General features: G+C 42.2%; 1 non-coding gene across 1 annotated transcript; it reads right to left on the minus strand.

Annotated features, from left to right (window-relative positions):
• Window positions 1-7,565: 7,565 nt before the first annotated feature.
• Window positions 7,566-7,634, minus strand: LOC144241895 (small nucleolar RNA SNORD2). Its single transcript, XR_013338229.1, has one exon. It is a non-coding gene; the product is annotated as a small nucleolar RNA SNORD2 (small nucleolar RNA).
• Window positions 7,635-20,594: the final 12,960 nt, after the last annotated feature.

Consider the following 20,594-nt stretch of genomic DNA (forward strand, 5'->3'; position numbering starts at 1 on the left):
GAGCAGGACAAAGAGGCCTGGAGTACAGTGGAAGTTTCCATTCTAAATAAGATGGTCAGTGCTCCTGGGGGGCTCAGCTGGTTAAGCATCCAACTTCATCTCAGGTCATGATCTCACAGTTGGTGAGTTAGAATCCCGCATCAGGCTCTCAAACGTCAGCAGAGAGCCTGCTTAGGATCCTGTCTCCCTCTCTCTCTCCGCCCCTCCCCCCACAAGCATGCATGCTCTTGCGCTCTCTCTCGCTTTTGCTCTCTCTCTCAAAAATAAACATTAAAAAAAAAATAGGATAGGGGCGCCTGGGTGGTTCAGTTGGTTGAGCACCTGACTTCAGGTCAGGTCATGAGCTCACGGTCCAGGAGTTCAAGCCCTCCATCGGGCTCTGTTCTGACAGCTCACAGCCTGAAGCCTGCTGCGGATTCTGTGTCTCCCCCTCTCTCTGCCCCTCCCCTCCGTGCAATCTGTCTCTCTCTTTCTCTCTCTCCAAAATAAACATTTTAAAAAATAGGATGATCAAAACAGCTCCTATGCATTATTCCTGACAAAAATAATTTTAATAAAAAAAAAAATCAATCAACCTTCTAAATCTAACTACCAGTTTACAGAAAATACAGAGGACAAAGGAACATGATAAAAAAACAGCCAGAGGATGCAATCAGCATATTTAAAATGAGGGAAACTCTCCACCAGACATTCTAGTGGTTCTCCACAACTTAATTACAAAGAAAAAACAAAAACAAAAAAAGGAGAAATCTGTATACTAAAACTCAGTGTGTATGCTTTAGGCCAAGATAGAGTAAGAGAGACCAGACTGACCCTCTTCCTTGAAACACCCTAAAGAACAGGGGCACCTGGGGGGCTCAGTCAGGTAAGCATCCGACTCTTGATATCAACTCAACACACGATCTCCAGATTCATGAGATCGAGCCCCACATCCGGCTCTGTGCTGATGGCAGAGAGCCTGCTTGGGGTTCTCTCTCTCCCTCTCTCTCTGTCCCTCCTGCTCACTCTCTCAAAATATATAATAAACATTAAAAACATAAGCTTAAAAAACAGAACAAACAAAATATATGAAACAATGGTCTTCCAGTCAATGGCCATCAGGTGACAAAGGACCTGATCAGGTGATCCTTGAGGATGGAAACGAGAAACGACCCTGCCAACTGTCTCAACTTCCTGCTCTGAGGGAGGTTCCAGGCCACAGAGCTGGGAAAGCGAACAGTATTTTACCAAAGACGTGGGGATGGCAAATAAGCATATAAAAAAACCAACACTCAGTATTGCTTGTCACTTGAGAAACAGAAGATAAAATAAAACACCACTATACACATATTAGAACATCAAATTAAAAAAAAAAAAAGACCGTATCAAACGTTAGGAAGGTTGTAGAGCAACTGAAATTCTTTTTATATACTGTATATATATGTTTTTTAGTTGTTTTCTTAAAGTTTATTTATTTACTTTTGAGAGAGAGTGAGTGAGCACACAAGTGAGGCAGGAGCAGAGATGGGGGTGGGGAGACAGAGACTCCGCACTGCCAGCACAGAGCCTGAATTCGGGGCTTGAACTCAACGAACCATGAGATCATGACCTGAGCCAAAGTCAGACGCTTAACTGACTGAGCCCCTAGGTGCCCTGAGCAACTGGAACTCTTTTTTTTTTTCTTTTTTAATTTTTTTTTTATGTTTTATTTATTTCTGAGAGAGACGGACAGCATGAGCAGGGGAGGGTCAGAGAGAGGGAGACACAGAGTCCAAAACAGGCTCCAGCACAGACCCCGATGAGGGGCTCGAACCCACAAACCGTGAGATCAGGACCTGAGCTGAAGTCGGACACTGAACAGACTGCGCCCCCAGGCGCCCCACAACTGGAACTCTCATACACTGTAGGTGGGCATGTAAAGTTGTAAAACCACTTTGAAAAAGTTTGCCATTTCTTACAAACTTAAACATACAACTACTATATGATTCCATTCCTGAGTATTTTACCCAAGAGAAAAAGAAATCTATGTTCACACACAGACTTGTACCTGAATATTCACAGCAGTTCTGTCACAGCCAAACAATGTCCATCAAGAGGTGAGTGGAAGCCAACTAATCTTTGACAAAGCAGGAAAAAGCATCCACTGGAAAAAAGACAGTCTCTTTAGCACGCGGTGTTGGGAGACCTGGGTAGCAACGTGCAGAAGAATGAAACTGGACCACTTTCTCACACCACACACAAAAATAAACTCAAAGTGGATGAAAGACCTAAATGTGAAGACAGGAAACCATCAAAACCCTAGAGGAGAAAGCAGGCAAAAACCTCTTTGACCTCAGCCACAGCAATTTCTTGCTCAACACATCTCCAAAGGCAAGGGATTTTAAAAGCAAAAGTGAACTATTGGGACCTCATCAAGATTAAAAAGCTTCTGCACAGCAAAGGAAATAATCAACAAAACTAAAACGCAACTGACAGAATGGGAAAAGATATCTACGAATGACATATCGGATAAAGGGTTAGTATCCGAAATCTGTAAAGAACTTACCAAACTCAACACCCAAAAAGCAAAGAATCCAGTGAAGAAATAGGCAGAAGACATGAATAGACATCTTTCCAAGGAAGACATGCAGATGGCCAACAGACACATGAAAAGATGCTCAACATCACTCATCATCAGGGAAATACAAATCAAAGCCACAATGAGATACCACCTCACACTGGTCAAAGTGGCTAAAATGAACTCAGGAAACTACAGATGCTGGTGAGGATGTGGAGAAACGGGTAACCTCTTGCACTGTGGTGGGAATGCAAACTAGTGCAGCCATCTGGAAAACTGTATGGAGGGTCCTCAAAAAATTAAAAATAGAACTATCCTATGACCCAGCAATAGCACTACTAGGAATTTACCGAGGGATACAGCAGTGCTGATGCACTGTACCTCAGTGTTTATAGCAGCACCTTCAACAATGGCCAAATCATGGAAGGAGCCCACATGTCCATCAACTGATGAATGGATTAAAAAAGATGTGGTTTATATACACAATGGAATACTACTTGGCAATGAGAAAGAATGAAATCTGGCCACGTGTAGCAATATGGATGGAACTGGAGGGTATTATGCTGAGTGAAGGAAGTCTGTCAGAGGACAGATATCATATGTTTTCACTCATGTGAACTTGAGAAACTTAACAGAAGACCATGGGGGAGGGGACGGGGGAAAAAATAGTTACAAACAGAGGGAGGGAGGCAAACCACAAGAGATTCTTAAATACAGAGAACAAACTGAGGGTTGATGGGGGGTGGGGGAGGTAGGGGAAAAAGGGTGATGGGCACTGAGGAGGGCACTTGTTGGGATGAGCACTGAGTGCCGTATATAAGCCAATTTGACAATAAATTTAAAAGAGATGAGTGGATAAAAAATAAATACCATATCCATAAAATGTAATACTACTCAGGAATAAAAATAATTGATACATGCAACAATGTGGATGAATGAATCTCAAAATAATTATGCTGAATCAAAGAAGTCAGACAAAATGGAACATAATTTAAGATTCCACTTCTGTAAAACTTCAGAAAATGCAAGCTCATCTACAGTGACAGGGAGAAGATCAGTGCTTGTTCAAAGGAGGAGAGGCAGGTAAGAGGAATTACAAAGAGGCAGGAGGAAACTTTTGGAAATGATAGATATAATCAGTATCTTGAGTGTGGTGATAATTTCACAAGTGGATGCATATGTCAGACTAATCAGAGCGCCTGGGTAACTCAGTCAGCTAAGCATTCGACTCTTGATTTCAGCTCAGGTCATGTTCTCACAGCCATTAGATCGGGCCCGCATCGGGCTCCACACTGAGCATGGAGCCTGCTTGGGATTCTCTCTCTCTCTCTCTCTCTCTCTCTCTCTCTCTCTCTCTCTCTCTCTCTCTCCCCCTACCTCACTCACACATGCTTGTGCTCTCTCTAAAAATAAATAAACATTTTTAAAAACACTTTAAATGTGAGTTTACTGAATGTCCATTATACCTCAAAAAAGCTATTCAAAAAAAAAAAAAGCAAAATGTGGCTCATGTCTGAATTCTGATTCAAACAAACCAATTGTTTAAAAATAGTTTACTGGAGATTTAATTATACTAAAGAATATTTAATGGTGATTTTTGTGATTAGATTTCTGATGGTGCTCTTTTTATATTTAAAGGCTTTACTTTTTTTTAGAGAAGTTTTAGGTTTACAACAGAGTTGGGAGCACAGTACAGAGATTCCCCACATACGCCTGCTCCCACACACGTACAACACCCCCCACCAGAGTGCTTGCTGCTTACCATGGATGAACCTCACTGCCAACCATAATCACACCCGGCTCACATTTCACCTTAGCATCCGTGCTTGGTGTACGTTCTACGGGTTTGGATAAATGTATAATGAAATTACCCAGCATTACTGTGTCATACAGTGTGGATTCGCTGCCCTAAAAATGCTGTGCTCTGCTTAAACTTCCCTCCTCCTACTCTCACCCCTTGGCAACCAGCGATCTTTTCACTGTCTCCACAGTTATGCCTTTTCCAGAACTGTCATAGAGCTGTGATCATACAACATGTACTAGATTGTCTGTAGGTCATATTTTAGAGATAATACACTTACAGATGGAGAGGCACGTAGATCAAGACAGGCCTCACTGAGATGGTAACATCTGAGCAAAGATCGGGGAGAAGCAAAGGAGATAGAGTCATAGTAGTAGTGTCGGACCAGACCGAGTAGGTCTTAGAAGACCACTGTGAGATGCGGGCCACCGTGAGGTTTTAAGTGGGAGAGAAACATACTGACTTACACTTTTTTTTTTTTTAATGTTTTTTATTTATTTCTTAAAGAGAGACAGCATGAGCAGGGGAGGGCGAGAGAGAGAGGGATATACAGAATCTGAAGCAGCTCCAGGCTCTGAGCTGCCAGCACAGAGCCCGACACCCGGCTCACACCCACACAGTGTGAGATCATGACCTGAGCCGAAGTCGGACACTTAACCACCTGAGCCACCCAGGCGCCCCTGACTTACACTTTATAGAAGCAAGAGACTTACTAGAAGGCTACTGCAGTGATTCAAGTTACAGATGATGGCGGCTTATGGGAGGTCAGCAGCCGGGGAGGTAATGAGAATTACATTCTGCAAACCAATGTAGACGGTCTGTAAGAAGGACACAAAAATGATATAGGCGGTTCCCATCTTCAAAGAGCAGCAGAGAAGACATCAAAGCTAATAAAGATAGAGAAGGTCTGTAATGGAGGTTAAGTAACACGGTACACATGGGAAGACACACAAGGTGGACCTAACTTAGGGGAGAGACTGGAAAGGAGTCCATAACTATTCTCAATAAATGTTGCCTGAATTATTTAAGTTTTTCAATGTTTACTTATTTCTGAGGAAGGGGGGGCAGAGAGAAAGGGAGACACAGAATGTGAAGCAGGCTCCACAGAGCTGTTAGCACAGAGCCCGAAGTGGGGCTCAAACTCATAAACTGCGAGATCACTAACTGAGCCGAAGTTGGCTGCTTAACTAAATGAGCCGCCAGGCGCCCCAATGTTGCCTGAATTATGTGCAGGTATCTCAGTCTCAAAACCCCCATTTTAGTGAATGGCACCATCAGTCATGAAGTCACCCAAGCCAGAAATCCAGAAATTAGTGGGGCCTCCTTGTTCCCCACATCCCATCTACAACTAAAATCTATGTCTATTCCAACAGCCTAAGAGCTTTCAAATCCATCCTCACTTCCTTCCCCTCACTAGAACTTAATTCCATGAGGGCCGAGACGTCAAGTTTGCTCACCATGCCTACAACAATATCTAGAAAAATAGCAGATGCTCATTTAAAAGTTTCTGAATGATGGGGAGCCTGGGTGACTCAGTCGGTTAAATGTCTAACTTCAGCTGAGGTCATAATCTCACAACTCATGAGTTCGAGCCCCCCATCGCTTGGGATTCTCTCTCTCCCTCTGCCCCTACCCCACTGTGCGCTCTCTCTCAAAATAAATTTAAAAAAAACTTTAAAATAAATAAACAAACAAACAAATAAATAAATAAGCAAGCAAGCAAGCAGCTCCTGAGTGGCTCAGTCAGTTGAGCTTCCAACTTCAGTTTAGGTCATGATTTCACCATTTGTGAGTTCAAGCCCCACGTCGGGCAGAGCCTAGAGCCTGCTTCCAATTCTATGTCTCCCTCTCCCTGCCCCTCCCCTGCTGGTGCTCTGTCTCTCAAAAATAAACAAACATTAAAAAAAAGTTTTATTATGGCAAAACTCTTACAATTATTAAATCTGTTTGCTAAACATACAGGATTCATTAATATTCTATTTTTTCTACATGTTTAAATTTTTCATTGGCAAAAATAGCAAAGTTACTAATATTTAGGAAATCATGTGTAATATCCTCTGAGAAAAATTCCGTGTTCTCAGACCAGCAAGAAAGAGTGTAACAGCACATCGCTTTCTCCCACGAGTCCCTAAAACCAAGTACAAAAGTGGAATATGTGAAAAGCAAGGTAACAGACGTGTCCATAATTATGCTCCTAAAAAGCTAAAACTAAAACACACCTAATCAGGGGCGCCTGGGTGGCTCAGTCGGTCGAGCATCCAACTTCAGCTCATGATCTCACGGTCCGTGAGTTCGAGCCCCGTGTCGGGCTGTGTGCTGACAGCTCAGAGCCTAAAGCCTGCTTTGGATTTTGTGCCTCCCTCTCTCTCTGCTCCTTCCCCATTCATGCTCTGTCTCTGTCTCTCAAAAATGAATGTTAAAAAAAAAAAAAATTAAAACACACCTCATCATATCTCATCTTACTTTTCCACAGTGTAATTCCAATTTCATACATGTTCGTGGTTTGTTTCCTTCACAGCAAAACACAGTCGGCCAATGACTACATCTGAGGTCAGGCTTTGAGAATGCCAAATGGTTATCAGCTCTGTCTCAACTGCATCAAAGCCTGTGGGGCCGATGCGCCAAATCACTGGCATCAACGCTTTCCCTTTGCTATCGCTACTTGTTCTTAATAGGGCAGCAAGTGTGGTTTTAGAACTTTTTTTACAGCAATAAAACTCTTAAAAAATTACCTAGAAACTTAATATGCAAAACTATGTAACAGCCCGGCTCTCCCAGTTCATACCCTACTTTAACAGGGTACAGGGCCCACGTTCCTGCCCCCCCAACCCCCCGCCCGGCTTCTCGGAGCATGGATGATGCTGCACAAACTGGCAGTGCCACGCAACAACCTGCTGCCAAGCAAGCAGGACACCCATCAGTGGCTCAGGATAGGGGCTCATGGGCTGACCCACACAACGCTAACTGAGCTTAGTACCAATATATGACCTATGAATGCACCAGATGTTCAAAAATCTAAAAGACGTCTAGCTAGAAATGACTAGACGACATTACAAATTCTGGGTTTCAAAAGTAATACACACAAATACTCATTTTCCTACATCCCAGCAAGATGGAGTTGGGTCCAAGACAGTCCAGGAATGAGATATTTCCTAAATTATACTTTTCTCAGAAATACACTACAAGTAGTAAGTTTTAAATAACTTACTTTTTTTTTTTTTTTAAATCAAGTGATCAGCAATGAGTATTCTCCTCATTTCAGGTCAGTCCCAGAAGATGATTGCCATCATTTCACAACTTACTTTTTTTTTTTTTAACATGTATTTATTTTTGAGACAGAGACAGAACATGAGCGGGGGTAGGGGGGGATACAGAAGCTGAAGCAGGCTCCAGGCTCTGAGCTGTCTGTCAGTACAGAGCCCAATGCGGGGCTTGAAGTCATGAACTATGAGACCATGACCTGAGCCGAAGTCGAACACTCAACTGCCTGAGCCACCCAGGTACCTCTAAATAATTTACTTTTTAAGGAAGAATGAATTGAAAACAATTATTTGCCTCTGGAAAATTGTGGACTAGAATTATCAAGTTCCAATCAACAGGTAGATCAGACGAAGCACCTGATCACGAATACTGAAATGAATCGTGGCTTTATAAAAACACAAAGTTTGGTATTATGGTTTCTAAAAGCATTATTATTCTTTACTATTACATTTATCATTCATTATTATTACATAATGTTTCCACGAACATAAAACCCAAATTTAAAAGCGTAAAAGCCAAAACAACATCAAGAAGAAACCAAACAGGTTAGGGGCAAAATACATAAAACAAATATCAATGTTTTCTAACAAAAAGGGAATACAACTGGGGCACTGCTCACTCAGTTGGAAGAACATGTGACTCTTGATCTCGGCGTCATGAGTTCGAGCCCCTCACGGGGTGTAGAGATTAAATAAACAGACTTAAAAAAAGAGGAGGGGAGATAGAGCCAATTCATCTGGTTACATTTTATTTACTTATTTATTTTAAGTAAGCTCTACACCAAACGTGGGACTCAAACTCATGACTCTGACATCAAGAGTCACGTGCTCTACCAACTGGGCCAGCCAGGTGCCCCTCTGCTTCCACCTTTTAGAAAAATCTAGACTTTTGTCAAAAGTAGAGTGACATGATCCAGATTTACCCTGCTGTCTCAAACAACTGAAAACTAGACAACTACACGAAGGGACAGTTTTCAAGGCGCTGGACACCGAGCAGCACAGCACAGCGAGCCCGGAGAGATGACAGACAAGTCAATCCTACAACTGAAGAGTTTCCAATTGACAGCTTTAGGGGAGGGACTCAGGGCAAGTCAGGCGGTCTCTCTGAGTTGAGGGGCCAGGCTGGGGTCAGGAAAGCCAAGGCAGGCCTGAGCTCTGGGGAAGAACATCCCAGAAGCGAGAAGGCCGTGCACGACCACGGCGCCCGAGTGTGCAGACGGCCCCTCGGGTGCTGACAGCGCGTCCATACACACCCACAAGAAAATGCTTGAAGCCTATGGGTAAAGAATCACCCAAAACAAGAAAAGGGAACAATCCAGGAAGCTCACACACGGCCAAGAACAGTGCCGGCCCCCAACAGCCACGTAGAAAACCTCAGAATTCACGGACTGCTGGGTGGAGCACTGACAAGAGTCCTGAGTCGTAGGGGAAATAATTACCCGGACGGAAGGCTGCTGACACTGCCTACCAAAGCTGAGAGATCTGAAACGAACTATTTCTAAGGAACTTAACCACGTCCCAGAAATAAAGCTCAAGAATATTTATAGGAACACAAAAATATCCAGCATCCATCAAAGTAAAATTCATTATGTCTGGCATCCAAATTAAAAACTACCAGACAAGCAAAGAAGCAGGAAAAGGCGACCCATAATGAGGAGAAGAATCAATCAAAGCCAACCGAGAAGTGACACAGACGATAGAATTCGTAGACAAAAGCATTAGAACAATTACAACGTATTTCAATGTGTCTAAGACATTAGAGGAAAGACTATGTTAAGCAGAAACATGAACTATATGTATATTTTTTGAAGACCCAAATCAAACTTCTAAGGTATGAAGCCTATAATGTCTGAGATGAAAACCACTGGATGGGATTAGGCAGATCACACACGGTAAACGAAGAGTGAACTGAAAGACACAGCACTAGGGGCGCCTGAGTAGCTCAGTCAGTTAAGCGTCCCACTCTTGATTTCGGCTCAGGTCATGATCTCAAGGTTCATGAGTTCGAGCCCAGAGTCAGACTCCGCACTGACAGCAAGGAGCTTGCTTGGGATTCTCTCTCCCTCTCTCTCTCTCTCTCTGCCCCTCCCCTGCTTGAGTGCATGCTCTCTCTAAAATAAATCAACATTAAAAGAAAAAAAGACATAGCAACAGAAACTATTCAGAATGAAACAAAAGACAAACATAGCATCAGTGGGGGAGGGGCTTCAATCAGCCTCTCACACATGTACCTGCACACTTTAAATATGTAGTTAATTATGTCAATTATGCCTCAATAAGGCTGTTTTTAGGAACCTAATCTTTCAAGACAAGGCTGAGCCTTCATACTGCTGACTTTTTAAGTCCTACATTTCTCTTCAATATAGCCATACATCTTAATCATCTTTCTGGCTTAATTAGGTACCAAATAACCACCTCAAAAAATAAAGCTCTCCTAAGCTTTCCATTTCCACCTGTGTTCTCAAGAAACCTCATTATGAATATCTTAATAGTCACATTTATACAAATACCCCAGGGACACCTGGGTGACTCAGTCAGTGGCTTAACCGACTGACTCTTCATTTTGGCTCCTGTCATGATCTTACGGGTTTGTGGATTTGAGTTCCCGGGGATGATGCAGAGCCTGCTTGAGATTCTCTCTCCTCCCTCTCCCTCTCCAAATAAATAAATAAACTTTAAAACAACAACAACAACTACCCAGCTAGAAGAACTGAGTACACAGCCATAGTATTTAATGGCTGCAGCAATATCCCATTTCACTATGCACCTTGATTAAAGAGGCAAAGTTTCTTAGTTATAAAAACTAAAAACAATGAAACTTTCAATTCCTCAGAATCTCTAGATCAGTGCTGCCCCATAGAATTTCCCGGGGTAATGGAAATGTTCTGTTCTGCACTATCCAATATGGTAGCCAGTAACTGCACGGTCCTACAGAGCCCCTGAACTGCAGTTCGTGTGACAGAACTGAATTTTTTATTTTATTTAGATTTCTTTAAGTTATCTCTGTGCCTAATGTGGAGCTTGAATTCATGACCCACCCCAAAATCAAGAGTCGCATGATCTATCAACTGAGCCATCCAGGAGCCCCTTATCTAATTTTAATAAAATTAAACTTAAATATTTTCATATAGTAGTGGCTACATTATTGGACAGCTCAAGACAAAAAGAAAATCTATACTGAAATTTTTAAGATTAGAATTTTCTTTTTTTTTTATGTTTATTTTCTGAGAGAGAGGACAGCGTGAGCAGGGTAGGGTCAGAGAGAGAGGGAGACACAGAATCTGAAGCAGGCTCCAGGCTGTGAGCTAGCTGTCAGCACAGAGCCCGACGCGGGGCTCGAACCCACGAACCGTGAGATCATGACCTGAGCCAAAGTCGGACGCTTAACCGACTGAGCCACCCAGGCGCCCCTAAGATTAGAATTTTCAAAATAATTCCATATTTATAGCTTACATATATTCATTTTTAAATTAATAAACACCATGGGGCACCTGGGCGGTTCAGTTGGTTGAGTGTCCGACTTCAGCTCAGGTCATGATCTCACGGTTCGTGGGTTCGAGCCCCGCGTCGGGCTCTGTGCTGACAGCCAGCTCAGAGCCTGGAGCCTGCTTCAGATTCTGTATCTCCCTCTCTCTCTGACCCTACCCTGCTCACGCTGCTTTTCTCTCTCTTTCTCTCAGAAAGAAATAAAACATTAAAATTTTTTTTAATAAACACCATTAAATTATAAATACTGAAAACTTTTTTTTTAAAGTAGGCTCTATGCCCAATGCAGGACTCACCCCAAGATCAAAAGTAGTATGCTCTACCAACTGAGCCAACCAGGCACCCCTGAAAAACTTTTTTCCCCTGAGAGAGTGCATGCGAGAGAGAAGGAGAGTGCAAGTAGGGGAGGGACAGAGAAAGAGGGTGAGAGAGAATCTGAAGCAGGCTCCACACTGACAGTGCGGAGCTCAAACTCATGAACCATGAAATCATGATCTGAGCAGAGATTAAGAGTCAGACGCTTAACTGACTGAGCCACCCAGATGCCTCTAAAAAACTAATTTTTTAAAGCTTGGTCAAAGGAGCATTTCACCTAAAACTTCCTGGCTCCTTCAATCCCCCCACTCTCCACCAAAGAAAGGATTAGGTGACCCTCTGTATCCTGCCAGCAATGTATGAGTGACTGGGGACAGTGGGGAATGAGAAGTGACTGCCTAACGGGGATGACAGTTCCTTTTGCGGGGACGAAAATGTTTTGGTACTAGACAGGGTGGTGGTTGCACAACAAGTGAATGTACGAAATGCCAATAAATCGTTCACTTTAAAATTTTAATTTCAGGGGCGCCTGTGGTTCAGTTAAGTGTCCAACTTCCACTCAGGTCATGATCTCACAGCTCAGGAGTTTGAGCCCCAGGTCGGGCTCTGTGCTGACAGCTTGGAGCCTAGAGCCTCTTTAGGATTCTATGTCTCCCTCTCTCTCTTTACGCCTCCCCTGCTGGCGCTCCCTCTCTCTCCCTCAAAAACAAACAATAAAAATAATAATAAAATAAAATGGTTAATTGTGTAAGTTATATGAATCTCACCTTGATTTAAAAAAAAAAAATTGGGGGGAGGTGCCTGGCTGGCTCAGTTGGAAGAGCTTGACTCCTGATCTCAGGGTTGTGAGTTCCAGCCCCATGTTGGGTGTGGAGATTACTTAAACAAATAAAACTTTTAAAAAGTGTTTTTAATGTATTTAAGCAAGATGTGCACCTCTAATTTATACAAAGTCATTACAATGAGAGCACAGAAAATAGGGAAAAATCAGCTTTTACCTGTAATCCAAAAATTCATTTTCCCTTGGGTTTCCATTTCTTAAACGACTAAGCCTCACACTTAGTTATTAAATATCCATTACAAAATGCCTATTCAAGAGGGCGCCTGGTGGCTCAGTCAGTTAAGCATCCGACTTTCCACTCAGGTCATGATCTCAGTTTCTGAGTTTGAGCCCCACATCAAGCTCTATGCTGAAAGCCTGGAGTCTGAAGCCTGCTTCGGATTCTGTGTCTAACCCCCACCCCCCCCCACCCCACTCATGCTCTCTCTCTTTCTCAATACATATGTAAACATTAAAAAATAAATATTTTTTAAATGCCTATTCACAGAACATCAGCCAAACCTAGCACACATTCTTATTAAACTCAGAACCACATCCAGCTGTGACAAGTTAGCAAAAGATGAGCCTTAAAAAAACTTTTTTAAGTTTACTCATGTATTTTGAGAGCGCGAACATGAGCAGGAGAGGAGCAGATATATAGAGAGAGAGAGACTCCCAAGCAGGCTCCACCTGTAAAAAACTATACTAGGCGGGAGTGGGGTAGAGACAGGACAGTTGATATTTACTATTATTCTCATATGTGTTAAACTAAAGGGCGGCCAACCTAACGCTACCCATTATAACCTTAAATCATACAATCCTAAGAAATCACTCCCCTCCAAAATACCCCACAATTGTATTTTAAGCTCTGAAGAAGACTATTTCAACCACACGCAGTAGTAAAGCAACTCCCTCCAATCTGTGCCAATCAACCAAACCGATCTGTGTTTTCACTGCCAGAAAGAAGACGACTATAATTGGGCAGGAAGCAGATTCTGGCAGCCATAAACATAAAACTCCAGAACACCTGGGAGCACATGGAAACAACCAATCCACTCTCCTATCTTTAAGTGTTTGTTTTTAAGTGGGCTTCGTGCCCAGCATGAAGTCCCATGCGGAGCCTAAACTGAGGATCCTGAGATTGTGACCTGAGCTCAGATCAAGAGTTGGACGCTTAACCAAATGAGCCATTCAGATGCCCCTAAGTGTTTTTCTTAAAAAGGATCTCTGTCTGACTCTCCCTGTAATACAGTAGGTTGAAATCTGACTAGAACTTAATAATTAATGGTATCTTGAAGTTTTTCCTTTCTTAGTAATATATAAAATATTGCATTAAAAACAGAACTACCCTATGACCCAGCAATCACACTACTAGGTATATATCCAAGGGATACATACAGGGGTGCTGTTTCAAAGGGACACATGCACCCCAATGTTTATAGCAGCCCTATCGACAATAGCCAAAATATGGAAAGAGCCCAAATGTCCACTGACAGATAAATGGATAAAGATGTGGTATGCATACACACACACACACACACACACACACACACACACACACACACACAAAATGGAGTATTAGTCAGCAATCAAAAAGAATGAAATCTTGCCATTTGCAACTGTGGGGATGGAACTAGAGGGTATTATGCTAAGCGAAATTAGTTAGAGAAAGACAAATATCACAGGACCTCACTCATATGAGGAATTTAAGATACACAACACATGAACATAAGGGAAGGGAAGCAAATATAATATAAAGACACATTGGGGGACAAAACACAAGAGACTCTTAAATTCAGAGAACAAACAGGGTTGCTGGAGGGGTTGTGGGAGGGGGGTGGGCTAAATGGGGAAGGGGCGTTGGGGAGGACCCTTGCTGGGATGAGCACTGGGGGTTACACACAGGGGATGGATCACTGGCTTTTACTCTTGAAATCATTACTCCACAATATGCTAACAAACTTGGATATAAATAAATAAACAAAGAAAAGAAAAAGTGTAAAAGAAAAAATAAATAAATAATGGTACATCTTACAACTAAGGGCATCTTAGAAGGAAGGCACTACCTTGGATAAGCTTTGGGCTGAACCAGAACAATAAGCCTCTGTTTTCTCATTTGGAAAATGGGGATAAAACTTTACCTTATAGGACTGTTGTGACTGTTCTATTTAAAATTATTTAATAAATACTAAGTGTTAAACCAGACTGGCACACAATAAGCACTGCCTTCACCTGGCGCTGACAGATCATTCCTTTGTAGCTTTTCTATCAGTGATGACAAGTTTTACCTCCCCATCCACACACTCACCCACTCCCTTATAATTAGTGGCAAATCCATTAGACAGATAAATGTAGCACCATAACCATTTGTAAGAAACTCAATTTCCATTAAAGAACTAAAGCCATGACTTTAACCTCTAACATAACCACACATTGGACAGAAATTAAGTCTGAGCTTTCACATCACCTGGCACTGTAATTTGGGTCAATCAGTTGATACGTTAGCACACCAAAATGATCTAACACTGAATCAAAACAAATGAAGATGCGTCAATTCTCAGTGACACTAATCTTACAAGTCAAGAGTCCTGATGATAATTATTACAGGGACCATATACCAAGGCCAGGCTTTCAGCAGAAATATATCCAATCAGGGATATTACTCTTATTCCTTCCTAATCAAAGAACTCAATCAACTTGCAACCCTAACAGGATTAGTACCCAATTATAAAGAACTCACACAAATCAGTAAGAAAAAGACCAACACTCTATAGAAAAACAGCAAAAGAGGGGTGCCTGTGTGGCTCAGTCAGGTAAGCAGCTGACTTCAGCTCAGGTCATGATCTTGCGGTTCGTGGGTTCGAGCCCCGCATCGGGCTCTGTGCTGACAGCCAGCTCAAAGCCTGGAGCCTGCTTCAGAGTCTGTGTCTCCCTCTCTCTCTGTTCCTCCCCCACTCGTGCTGTCTCTCTCAAAAAATGAATAAACTTAAAAAAAAATTTTTTTAATAAAAAAAACAGCAAAAGACACATCCATAGGAGGAACCCAAGTAGCAAAAAAATGTATATAAAAAGACACTTAAAACCTCACCAGTTAATTAGAAAAATGCCAACATAAACCACAAAAGGATAGCACCGCAACACTAACAATATAGTGAAGACTGGGTGAAAAGGAACTTGGGTGCCTTGTTAGTGGACATGAACTTGTTTGGAAAGCATCAAAGCAAATGAACATACAAAACAATTCCATTCACAAAATAACTGACAATAACAAACCATACTGCTTATCATCCCCAAGTACGGGTTAAAGTACAAACACGCGCCGGGGGACTCTGAAGGCCTTGAGAGCCGGCCACTCCCATCCCCTTCGAGAGAGACAGCGCTGGAGATGTTGCATTAGCTGGCGGCCCCACTGGCCTGGCATGGCTGGGACCCACTGCGGCGTTCAGACCAGCGTAGGCCAAGGACTGAACACGGCAAGCAACTCCTCGAACAATCTGCCCTGGCTGAGACCTTCTCCAAGCTGTATTCCAGCCTCAGGCACCTGGGTCCCACCATCAACCACGGCACTTTCTGTTCTCCTTCAGGGAGTATCACTCCTACATCCAGTCCGAGGGCTTCTGCCACCTAACCTTCCTCTCCTCTTTATCGTTCACAGCCATTTACCCCTATGAATCACTTGCAAATCTAATCCTAGCTTAGCATATGCTTCTCAGAGGAAACAAATGAACTATCACAGGAAAAACATAAATCAACTTCAAATTAGTGGAGGGAGTGGAAGAATTAGCCTTTAGCTGCACCTGACGCAGATACAGCCTAATATTAAGTATTAACCACAGTGGTGGGTACGTGTATTACTCTCTGTTCTATCTAAAGGTTTATTTTTTTTAATAATTCTATTATAATTCTATCGTATCTTATGGTAATACTCAAATATATTCAAATTATGCATAATAACTATCCAGTCACTTCCATTTTTCAAAATCTTACCTGTTACTTCCAGTTCTAAAATTATAAACACGTATTACTGTTCCCAATTGTCATACCCAGTAACAAGACTTTAAAACATCTAAAATAACTCAAGTTTGAAGTCTGACCTCATATGGCCTCCAATCTACCTTGCAATACTTTCAATGGTTAGGTATTGAAAGACAGACAAATGTAATTCACTTTCTCTCTCCAGTCCTTATTTTCCTTATCTAGGACAAAGGAAGGCTAGATTAGAATTTTCACTCTCATTACTTTGAGGGAGGGAAAATCTAGAAACTTGAAAATTATGTCTAGTGTGCAATTTTTATTAAGATACACTTCAAAAATTTTGCCTAATTTGGAAACATAGGAGTTTTAGGGCTTACTGTTAACATCTCATTTATTTTTTTTGATGTTTTTGTTAAATTTATTTCTGAAAGAGAAAGAGAGACAGCGTGAGCAGGGGAGGATAAGAAAGAGAGGGAGACACAGAATCCGAAACAGGCTTCAGGCTCTGAGCTAGCTATCAGCACAGAGCCCGACGCGGGGCTCGAACCCACAAACCGTGAGATCATGACCTGAGATGAAGTCGGACGCTTTACCGACTGAGCCACCCAGGCGCCCCAACATCTCATTTAAATGACATTTTAATGTCATTCTAAAATATGTATTTCTTTCAAACATTTTAGGAGAACACTTTTTGCTGCCTTAAATCAACTTCAAAATATTACATTTTTAAAATTCAACAAAGGAAACCTCAAGATATTAGATAGGATGCATTTTTTAAAAATGCTTATTATCTTTGAGAGAGACAGAAAGCGAGTGGGGGAGGAACAGAGAGAATGGAGACACAGAATCTGAAGCAGCTCCAGGCTCTGAGCTGTCAGCACAGAGCTCGATATGGGCCTCAATCTCACAATCTCTTAGGGAGATCATGACCTAAGCCAAAGTCGGACACTTAACCGACTGAGCCACCCAGGTGCCCCAAGATGTACTAATAAAACGTTCAAAACACAAAACAGAGGGGCACCTGGGTGGCTCAGTCAGTGAAGCATCCGACTTCGGCTCAGGTCATGGTGTCACGGTTCATGGGTTCGAGCCCCACGTCAGGCTCTGTGCTGACAGCTCAGAGCCTGGAGCCTGCTTCAGATTCTGTGTCCCTCTCTCGCTCTGCTCCTTCCCTGCTCATTCTCTGTCTCTCTCACTCTCTCAAGGATAAATAAACATTAAAACACACACACACACACACCCCAAAAAAAACACAAAACAGAATAAACTGTTACACTGCAACTCTTACCCTACTTTCCACAACTGCTCTTTAAAGCTGCAGGAAGAATTAACTCAGTCCAAATTACTAAGTCAGCGTTCAATGCCCAATCCCTACCTTATTCAGACTTTTACTATACTGGTACAGAGACTCCTCTCCCAGAAAGTGATTTAAAGTTCTGTTTTAAATAGAAATACAAACTGGGCTGCCCGGGTGGCTCAGTCGGTTGAGCGTCCGACTTCAGATCAGGTCATGATCTCAAGGTTCATGGGTTCAAGCCCTGCCTTGGGCTCTGTGCTGACAGCTAGCTCAGAGCCTGGAGCCTGTTTCGGATTCTGTGTCTCCCTCTCTCTGACCCTCCCCTGCTCACGCTCTCTTTCTCTCTCTCTCAGAAATAAATAAAAAATTTTAAAAAAAAATTTTTTTAAATAGAAATACAAACTTGGGGTGCCTGGGTTAGTAAGTAGCTCAGTCGGTTGAGCGTCCAACTTCAGCTCAGTTCATGATCTCGCAGTTTGTGGGTTCGAGCCCCGCGTCAGGCTCTGCGCTGTCAGCCTAGAGCCTGCTTCAGGTTCTGCGGCTCTCTCTCTGCTTCTTCTCTTAGCGCACGCTCTCTCCCAAAAAAAAAAAACTATTGAAAAATAGTAATTTAAAAATAAATAAATAGAAATACAAACATAACACACACACCTTAACAAAAAAAACACTGTTTTCCATCAGAGGAGGTGACAAACAGAAGCCTATTTCTTTTTACATCGTACACGGAACCTGAAGAAGGACTCCAAACAAAGTGAGGGCTGACCCATAAACTCATTACAACAACCTATATTGTAAAGAGGAAAGAAGAAGACAACCTGGGGGAAAATGCAGTAACTTGGATAGAACTTTGATATTTCATCTCCAAAGACTTCAGACTTTTTCAACTACACTGCCCCACAAAACCCTATAATACCAAGGAAAATGGCTTTCTAAACATAAGCCTAAATGTCTTCAGTACAAATTAACACTGATTCTAAAACAACTAAGTTCTGGTCGGCTTCAACCAGCTAATCTCTGAGTGACAGTCATCACCCGAGGAAGAGGGACCATGGTGAAAGAGCCCCCCTAACTCTCAATGACAAGAGCCTCAAAGTTTAGAGTGAACACTCCCTGACTCAGAACCCAGTTAATGTGCACCCCCCTGGCCCAGGGACGGATTCAAGGTGCCTTTATTTAGTACAACGTAGAAACTTGATCTGAATTACCTATGCTCTCTGGTCCTCAGTATTCTTTTCTGCTCTGTAAATGTTTTGGACTCCTTCTCTATCTTTATATACCTAAATTGTAGCAAATACATGTGTCTTAAAAACAATCGTCTTCAAGTATCTCAGTGCATGACTTGCATTCAAATCAATGGCTTCATTATAACTCAGTCTTCCCTCCAAGTAAAGCCAGCGACACAAGGGCCACTAGCTGGCAACCTAAGTTACATGAACGATAATTAAAATAGCAATCGCAGACATTTACTTAGCATTCACTGTGCGTCAGGCACTGGGCTAGGAATTTCGCGTGTGTAAATTAATTCCTTCTCTTGAGGAAGAAGGTTCTATTACCTACTTTACAGATGAAGGCAAAGTGAAGTAACCTGGGATGCCTGGGCGGCTCAGTCAGTTGAGCGACCAACTCCTGCTTTCAGCTCAGGTCATGATCTCATGATTCCTGAGTTCCAGCCCCGAGATGGGCTCCACACTCACAATGTACAGCCTGTTTAGGGTTCTCTCTCCCCATCTCTGCCCCTCCACCACTTGCATGCACCCACACACACTTTCTCTCTCAAAATAAATAAATAAGCTTAAAAAAAAGTGAAAGAACTTGCCCAGGGTCAATACAGAGCTGGAAAGAGGCAATGCCAGGACCCAAACCCAGGTCTGACAAGTCTCCCAGCCCACGCTCTACTCTACGATGCTTCTGAAAGAAACACGAAATTACAAGGACTAAAACTGACATAATCGTAGACTATTAGGGATGCAGAGAACCCCTGATTCACGACTGAGGAAACTGAGGTTCCTGGCGATAATGACCAGCTCCACTTTTTACCACCTGCTTAGTCACGGAGATAGGGCATTCAATCTCCTGACAGCTCGATTTAGGTGTCTCCCACAACCCTACTTAACAAAGCTGATCTCACAGGATCTATCACTAACTACCCTAACCTCTCACTTGGGGGAACGCTGCCTCAAAATATGTTTAAATCACCAAATAATCACCGTAACCTGTGAATTTTAGAATATCTATAAAATTTATTTTTACAATGAAACCAAAGCACAGAAAATGTGTTCAAAAGGAACACAGAACCAGCCTTAAAAAAAAAAAAAAAAAAAAAAAAAGNAAAAGAAAAAAAAAACCAGCCTTAAAAAAAAAAAAAAAAAAAAGTTTGAGAGTCCCTGTTCAGTAAATCTATTCCCCATTAAAGCATAACGCATTTTACTAACAGAAATCAACTCTTAAGTGACAAGCTGAGCCAATGACAACCCAAAATTTCAAATCTGACGAAACTGGATTCCATGTTCAAATATAGGTTGCTTTTTTAAAGGACTATTTTCTCCAAAAGATTGGCCATTAACAGCTTCTTTTTTAAGGGTCTTAATTTTAGTACAGTGAACTGTGGTTACCACAGTCCACAACCAACACAGGATGAAAGTGGACATAAAAACACACGCTTCAGAAAACAAAGAACTTGAGTCAACCTTAAAATCCTGTCCCTGTGTGTCTCTAGCTAGAGCACCAAGCAGGGGTAGAAATATACAGACTAACCGACTCCTTCCTTTGCATGCTTACCGGTAAGATCAGGGAAAACATTCACATCTTTATATAGAAAAACACTACTCATTTGAAATTAAATTATGCTTCACAAGTACGTACAAGAAATAACTTACCAGAAGTAGGACAGAATAAGCATTCCTCCTTACTCTATTCTACGATTACCAAATTCTAAGGCCCCAATGACAACATACACTGCGGCATGGGGTATGGAAAGAATCTGGACACCATACGCGGGAACAAAGCCAGGCTAAGTTAAAGATGGAGAACCACAGTCTGGTTCTTGTTTTCAAAACGAATTGATAAAATGTTTCCTATCATTGTAAACATAGATGGTATTTTAA

This window comes from Crocuta crocuta, unplaced genomic scaffold, assembly GCF_008692635.1.
Source record: "Crocuta crocuta isolate KB4526 unplaced genomic scaffold, BGI_CrCroc_1.0 scaffold8, whole genome shotgun sequence".
NCBI lineage: Eukaryota > Metazoa > Chordata > Mammalia > Carnivora > Hyaenidae > Crocuta > Crocuta crocuta.